We start from the raw sequence: 8,832 nt of genomic DNA, 5'->3' as shown, positions 1-8,832 counted from the left end.
TTAATAGTTTAGATTTAGAATTTAAAATTTAAAATTTAGGATTTATAATTTAAAATTTAGGATATAATTTTTTTTTAATTTTTAATAGCAAATTAATTTTCATGGATCGTTGTATACTTTATTTTCTTCGAATCGCATAAGTATTTGCACAAAAGATTACATCAAAATTAATCTAATCTCTAAAGATATTTTTGAGAATATATATTTAATAATTTGATTATTTTTGTCACGCTTTTAAATTTTTCAAAAATTTATTTGTAATTCCTATCTTTTTAGATTACCTTTGTCTGCTATATAAACTGTTGAGTACCATATATATTTTACGTTTTCTGTCATACATTGATGTACCATAAATTGCAACAGTGTGGTCTATGATAATCACTTTAGACATTGTATTGAATATAGAATCATATTTGTCTTGTTAACAGTATTGTCACCGTTATGAATACCGATGTTTCAGTATTTTTTGTTGTTGATCTCAATTTTATTTAAATTTTATAATTGTGATTAATGCTTAAAATTATTAGAACATCAATATTTTTAGATACTTGAAAATTTTTCTAGAGTATATGTCACTATATTTATTTATTTATTTATTTTAGAAAAAATAAATTTTAGGAGATTAAAATATTAGTTCTTAATTTTTTATGAAAAATTAAATATCTTAAAAATCCAATTAATATTTATTCCATAATTATTAACCTTCTAAATTTAAAAGTCTTAGATACAATTTTTATTGTGTCTTTTTTTTTATATTTTTTACTTTTGATATTAAAGATAATTGATTGTGCAACATGTATATTAAAATTAGTCATTAAAATCAGTTATCAGTATAAAATATATGTTAAAATATAAATATACATTAAAAATAAATTAAATTACACATATTTATACATAAATGTATTAATGACTAATTTTAGTGACTGATTTTGATGAACAAATACTATTTTTAAAAGATGATTAATAATAACTACTAAGCAAAATATTATAAAAAAATATGTATAAAAATATATTTTTTATTTAGTTTTAAGCTTGGGCTAAAATTAAAAAAAAATCTTAAAACTATAAAAAAATCTATAAATATTTTTTAAAAATATTATTTATATATTAAAATTAATTATTATATATTTATATATAAATATATATTATTTAATTTCTTTTTGATATATATTTTTTTATTAATAATTAATTGTAATGATTAATTTTAATATATACTAAACATATTAGTATGTTTTTGTTTTGGTAAATGTTATAGTGCCTAAAAAATAATGTCTATTTATTAAAAATAATTAAAAATTAATATTTAATTTAAAAAATATAAAAATAAATTATTTTTAAAAATTCAAAATTTATCACAAAAAAAATTAGGTAAAAATTAAACAACAATTATTAAACATCATAGAATTAACCTTTTGTTTTAAGCTTGCATTATGATGTCATGTCAGATCCACGTCAGATGAACGTGGATAACTCGGATTGTGTGTCAATGTTACTTACAAAAGGGAAAGTGGATTTTCAGGTTGTGGGACCGCCTGCACCCTATGTGGATGATTGTGGTCCACCAAACTTGTACGTGCCACGTGAGAGTAATGCACAATTTCAGTATGAAAAATGATTTTAGTGAGCACTCACGCAGTCATGCTTCTTATACTTGTATGAAATTAGGAATTAATTAATGCTTAATTTACTATTAAATATAATTTTTTGTATCTCATTTTAATTAAGGCCCACATTATATTAAGAGGACAAATCACGTAAATAAAATAAATTTCTTTTAATATTGTTTATTTATAATTTAAAAAAAATTATATTTTGATGTTGATTTAAATTTATGTATTATAAATAAAGAGAGGACACTTAAAAAATAAAGTATATATAAAAAAATTTGTAAAAATGTGCAACGATTTATGTACAAAATATATTTAAAATTGAAATGCATATACATATTCTTTCACCAATCGTTTTCATATTTACAGATTGAGTTTTGTAAAAATAGATTAAATGAAAAAATTAAAAATTAAAAATTAAAAATAAATAAATTTATGAAAAAAATATATTTTTATTAATGACAAATAAGTAATACAAAAATTAAAGATGAAAAATAGTAATAAAAAATAAGTGTTGAGACGTTTATAATGTCATATAAGGATAAATAAATTCTTTTAAAGTGAATAAGTGTTAATTAAAATTTATTGTTGGGTATTTAATAGAACACACGAATACTAATTTTATGAAATTTTTTTGTTTGAATTTGATAAATAAAGTGAAAAATAATAAAAAGAATTAGAGAGAACAAAGGATAGAAATGATCTCTCAAATTTTAAAAAAAAGTTCTTTAAGAGAAGTGAGTTGAGATCTTTTTATAGTCTCAAGTTATTTTAAAAGGAGTACATTATCTAATAGTTACACTATCACATTCAATTTACTCTTTTTGGATATTCCTATAATTTTAAGTCTTTTTAATTAAAAATAGATGTAAAAAAAATGAAGTTGATTTTTACAAGTTAACATAGCAGTTCTAACACTGGTCCGAATGTTCATAACAAAGAGGTGTCCCGATAAAAGAGTGTGCATGACATGTGACATTAGTAAAGAGACATCTAGTTTGGTTTATTCTTAACTAGAAGACACTTTTTACACTTCAAATTCAATCAATCCACTTCCACCAATTTAGTTCTCACTTAAAAAGAAATTCAACTTTTTAAGATGTTTTTTTTTTCAAAATTCATCCTTTTTGCCTAACACCTTTAGGAGCTAGAAACTTTATTCTTTTTTTTAATTATATTTTGGGCTATCTTAAAGCGTTTGATTTTAAGAAAAAGATAAGATAAGTTAATAAGAACAAGATATAAAGAATAGAGACACTAAAATTAGTATTCTTATATTTTGTTTGATAATAAATTTAATAAATTATAAAAGTTTAATTTATTCTTATTTTTTATTCAAAAAATTTGAGAAAAAAATATTATAATAAAAAATATAATTATGAAAAATTAATAAAAAATAAAAAATAACTTGTATCTCTTGCAGGGACGGATGCATTCATTGAGTAGTGGGGGCAACTGTTGATAAACTGCTATTTTATAGTTTATCTTGCGCTTACTTTAGTGGGTTTTATACATTATTCTCACACTTATTCATTGAATTCGCATGTTTTACATTTTCCTTCCTAATTTTATACTTTGATTGAAAACATGCTTCGTTGGTCTTAAATTTGCTAATTTTAACCCTCTCTCTGTAAACCCCGGTTAAATTAGTTAATAAATTAGTTTTTAATAAAGAGGATTAAAAATGTGAATATTATATTAAATTAGGATAGAGCTCATCGAAACGAGAATTTTGACACCAATTTCAAAGAAAACGGTCCAAAATTGGACCGAACGGGCCGAACCGGTTGAACCGGGCCCAAACCGGGCTGTTGGTCCAACCGGACCCACACTTTAAATGAGCCCACGTTCCTTTCTTCTCCATTTTGGCTTCAGCGACATGAAAGCTCCAGGGAGAGAAAGCAACGCCGAAACCCTTGCGGCAAATTTCAATTCGCCGTAACTTCTCCGTCCGAGCTCCGATTGCCGCACCGTTTGCGGCCACGCGTCCACCGCATCGAGCTCTACATTTCTATCGGGACAATTTCATAGGTAACTTATTTAATCACTCTCAGCTTCATCTTCCCCCAATTTTCGAATTTTGAGTGGGAATATTGAATTTCTTTGATTTCTGATGTTTTAGGATCCAATTAGCTTGAGAGAAACGTTCACTCTTGCTTATGTGAAGCTTGGGTAAGGTGAGGATACGATAATTCTATTTTATTTTCATTAAATTTGAGCTTTGAGTATTAAATTGGGTATATATGTATTATGAATGTGTATTAGGTTGAAAATAAATAATTGGAGCTTGAAATTGTGAATACTGGAACTTGGTGGAAGCGGATTAGTTGAGTTTTGAGGGGCTGTCTTGGTTTTGAATAAATAGCTTTGGTCGTTACGTGAAAATCGGCCAAGGTATGGTTTAGGTTTCTTGCATTTAATATATAATGTTCTGTGAAAACTTAGGCTAGGTGACCATAGGATAAGTTGGAATGCGGGTGTATGTTTAATGTTTAGTAATTCTTCGATGAATATATTTGGTTGAAGTTTATTGGATAATTAGTTATTAATTTTGGATGGTGAATGTTATTATTGATGAACATGGTTAGTTTGGTGCTTGTTGATTAATTAATAACTTGGTGAATTATTGATTTGAGGTATCTTGTGTTAGAAGCCTAGGATTAGTGAACTATGATCCTTAGTTGAATTTTTGGTTGTTGGATTTGAATATTGTATGAGTATAATTGTTGATCTGAGGTAGATTTATTGTGGTGACTGTTATGATGATGAGGAAGGGTGTGTTGAATTGAAAAGAAAGCAGGTTTGGACCCGAAAAGGGTGGCAAAGTCCGAGTTTTAGAGGAGGTGCTGCCAAAATTTTATAAAAATTAGAGATTTTGTTTATATGATTATCTAAAAAGATTTAGATTCAAAGATTATATGGTTTGAATTAGAGTTATTAAGAAAATAAGTATGTTTTAAGTTTGAAGTTTGATTCTTAGAAAAGAATGAATTATGTTTTGAATTGGAACTATTGATGGACGAAATGAGAGGTGTGATATCGAAGGACAAGGATTGAATATGTTTAACGTATGATGATGAATGAGATGCAATTGAGAATGATGTGGATGTTAATGAATTATAATTGAATTATTTATATGGCTTATGAATTTGAATAATCTGAGATACGAGGTTCCCTGGATAAAGTGCCGTGGCTTGCCACCACGTGTACCAGGTAGAAAACTCGATACTCTGTTGACCCTACGACGTAAGTGTGACCGGGCACTATATAAATTCCCGGGAATGTTACCCCCATTGAGCAATATTGATTATTTGAGATAAAGCTATGCATAGACTCTTGGGGATGCACGTCGGGGGACAGTCTAAGGACAATTCAGACTTGTCGGGTTGGCTGGATAACCGACAGATGAGCCTCATCAGCCATAGGACAGGCATGCATCATATGCATATTATTTGAACTACTTGCTTGTGTATTAACTGGGTATGCCTAAATGTACTTGCCATGTTAAATGTATATTTGTTATCTGCAGTACTTGTAACCTTCTTGTACTTGCCTTTGTTTGTTTACTTGTCTATGAAAATGCATGATGGAGTTGGAGGTAAGGAGGAATGACAGAATGGGATTTAGATTTAAGGTTAAGTTAAGTTAGGTTTAAATATCCTTAGTAAACCACCTTTTATGGCTTCTACTTAATACTTTAAGCTCTATAATCTGAGTGTCGGTGTTCTAGGATTGCCTCTGGCATTCCCAGGACCTTATATATTATGTGTGTGGCACCTTTACCATACTGAGAACCTCCGGTTCTCATTCCATACTATGTTGTTGTCTTTCAGATGCAGGTCGAGAGGCATCTCGTTAGGCGTCTGGACTCTTAAAGCGGAGTGGTTACTGGGATAGCTTGTTATGCTATGATGTATATATATGTACTTAGTTTTCTCTCCGCATGACTTATTCTTTTTGATCCTCTTAGAGGTTTATGGAGAGGCAGGATTGTGTATATGTACTTTTGGGTTTGGATATGTATGTATATATGTGTAAATATTCTCCGGCCAGTCTTGACTTCGCAGGCTGAGTTAGGAGCTTGTTATTTTGTATCCTTGGTATTCTACTCCTACTTCTGTTAGCTTATGTTTGATAGTTATGATTTTCTTAGCACGTAAGTTAACTCGTTCCTTGAGCGTTGCGCCTTTATTGTGCGATTTTTTTATTTTCCCCTTTTCTTTAAGGCTCCTAGCATATTATAATTTTTCTGCTATTATATGTACTCATTTTATTTTAGAGGTCGTAATACCACACCACATTCGTTTTACGACTTAAGCGTAAAGCTTAGTGTGGTAGGGTGTTACACTCTCATTACCATTCGATGCTGTTATATGTTTGCTGAGTGTTTTCAGGATTTATATAAGGCAGGAATGGCTTAGAAGATGGATAAGAAGCATGCAAAAGTGGAAGGAATACAAGAAAATGAAGTTTTGAGAAGCTGGCAGTGACGCGTACGCGTGACTAGCGCAGGATTCAAGCGACGCGTACGCGTGGGACGATGCATACGCGTGACCAAGTTTTTGATTCAGCGACGTGTACGCGTGGGCGACGCGTACACGTGACAAAGCATCACGTGCTGCAGATATTAGAAAACGTTGGGGGCGATTTCTGGGCTGGTTTTGGCCCAGTTCCAAACCCGAAAACACAGATTAGAGGCTACAGAGTGGGGGAATCAGGGGTAAGCTATTCTTGCCCCCCTATAAACCCTGAAAACACTCAGCAAACATATCACGGCATCAAATGATAATGAGAGAGAATTAAAATTAGAAAATTTAATGCCAACGAAGCATGTTTTCAATCAAAGCACAAAATTAGGAAGGAAAATGTAAAACATGCGAATTCAATGAATAAGTGTGAGAATAATGTATAAAACCCTCTAAAGTAAGCGCAAGATAAACCGAAAAATAGCGGTTTATCAACTGCCCCCAGTGAAATTTCAGAAATTACTTAGTAGTTCTTAGTAAAATGTCTTAAATGCCCCAACTATATAATTTGTTTTGACCCCACCCCAAATCAAATCCGTAACCCTTCTTTTTTTCCAATCTTCTTCATCTACTCCCGGCCTCCAGCCTTCGTAACCCGCACTCAGCACTCTTGTCTCTAGAGACCAGAGCCACTCCACGTCTCAGCTAGTGTCATAGTTCTCTCCCCGCTGACGTCTCCGGCTCTTTGCCCTCTTGTTTCCAGAGTTACTGCCGTGTCTCCACATCTCTGTGTCTCCTTCTGCCTTCTTCTTCATCGATCGGTTCCGTCCGTCCTTCTTCTTCAAATACTGCAAATCTGCAATCCTCTTCTCTCTTTGGTTTTTACTTTTCACTCTTCATGCTTCAACAAAGGATGCCTGCCTTTCAATCTTGAATTTTTTTAGTACATTCATGAATCATGATTCACCGATCTGTAATTCTGCTTATTTACTTATTTGCTTTATTGTTGTTTGATAATTGATTTAATTGATTTGTTAATTGTGAATTTTTGATTGAATATTTGAATTTATTCTGATGTAATTACAAGTTTAGTTTGATTAATTTATTTGTTAATTATTTTTGTGCATTGACGTAATTTAAAGACTGTATTTATACGGTACTTTTTTTTCTTACTTGATATATAAAGGTTGTGTCTTTCCTACTTGCTTAAGATGAAAAAAAAAAATGGGGACTAATATGTAAAGATTTATTAATGCAATCTGCAAAATCTTATTTATAAAAGTTTTATGTGACTATGTGAGACTGTGGAGCAGTAGAAGTCCATCATATTTAACTTCTAATGGATAAATTTTATGAGCTTTTGAAATAAGTTTATATGGTATTGTTTAAATTTCATTATAAGACCTTTTTCTAGGTTATGTTATCCATTTTAGGCTCTAGCTATGGAAAATTGAAATGCTCAATTTATGTTTTTCGACTACTAATGTTGAACAATGAGTAATATTACCTCATTGAGTTAGATGACATTTATAGTAATTCTGTCTCGTCAGTAGGTATGCATTGACATCGCAGGAGCTTAGAATGGATTGGAAATTGGGATATTAGGTGTTGTTGTTGTTAGAAATTTATTTAAATGACATATATTTATCAATTTTATATTTATAATTTTATATTATAATTTTTAATTTGTGTAGAATTGTGAATTTTTTATTAATTAATTAACTTAGATTTATAATTTTATCTTATTAGTAATGGAGAGATATTTTAAAAGAATCTTATCATTGGAGATTGAATTCCAAAATAATTCATTAACCTCTTCTAATAAAAAGAGGTTTTTAGAATTCGAAGTAAATAGTCTTATAGCAGATTTAGGACAACGACCAAATATTTCAAGTTATCACCTAAATGAGAGAGACAAAGTTAGATGTGCATCTTTGCAAAAAGGTCTTTGTCAACCAAGAACTCATAATTTTTCGTAAACTGCGTGTGGTTCTTCTTTCCAAAAATTTAATCCTAATTGGTTTGTTGATTATGGCAACTGGTTAGAGTATAGTATATCAAAAGATGCTGTTTTTTGTCTTTGTCGTTATCTTATGAAACTCGAGACCGAAGGTGGTGATGCTTTTGTAACTACTGACTTTTCAAATTGGAAAAATAAAAGAGAGACTACAAATTCATGTTAGGATTTATGATAGCACTCATAATCAAGTTTGGAGAAAATATGAAGCACTTATGAGACCAAAACAACACATCACTGCTGCTATTGAAAAACAATCTGAGCAAGCTAAAAAGAATTATCAAATTCACTTGACAGCAACAATTGATTGTATTAGATTTCTTTTGCGATAAGGATTGGCTTTTCGTGGTAATGACGAGACAGATGATTTTGTTAACCAAGGAAATTTTTTGGAACTTCTAAACCTTCTTGCGCAACATAATGAAGAGACTGGTCGTACTTTCAAAAATGCTCGTGAGAATCTTAAACTAATAGCACCCTCAATCCAAAAGACATTGTAAGAGCTGCTGCAAGGAAAACAACAAAAGTTATTATAGATGATCTTGAGGATGAATTATTTGCTGTATTGGTTGATGAAGTTGGTTGAGACTCGAAAAAATATTGTTTATCCATTAATGTTTCTTCTTTTGAAATTAGTATTAGTTTTTCCGTAGCAACTGCATCAGTTGAAAGAACTTTTTCTGCTATGAACATCATAAAGAGTCGACTTCGTAAACGTATGGGAGATGAATTTTTAAATGAT

At 30.2% G+C, this 8,832-nt stretch overlaps 1 long non-coding RNA gene across 1 annotated transcript; it reads left to right on the top strand.

The window, feature by feature from the left end:
* Positions 1 to 3,469: 3,469 nt before the first annotated feature.
* Positions 3,470 to 5,715, top strand: LOC140183793 (uncharacterized). Its single transcript, XR_011879926.1, has 4 exons — positions 3,470 to 3,638; positions 3,730 to 3,784; positions 3,873 to 4,001; positions 5,441 to 5,715. It is a non-coding gene; the product is annotated as an uncharacterized lncRNA (long non-coding RNA).
* The last annotated feature ends 3,117 nt before the right edge of the window (positions 5,716 to 8,832 follow it).

The sequence above is a fragment of the Arachis hypogaea genome, chromosome 3, assembly GCF_003086295.3.
Source record: "Arachis hypogaea cultivar Tifrunner chromosome 3, arahy.Tifrunner.gnm2.J5K5, whole genome shotgun sequence".
Taxonomy (NCBI): Eukaryota; Viridiplantae; Streptophyta; class Magnoliopsida; order Fabales; family Fabaceae; genus Arachis; species Arachis hypogaea.
Note: the sequence above shows the minus strand (reverse complement) of the source record. Positions and strands in the feature narration are given on the sequence as shown.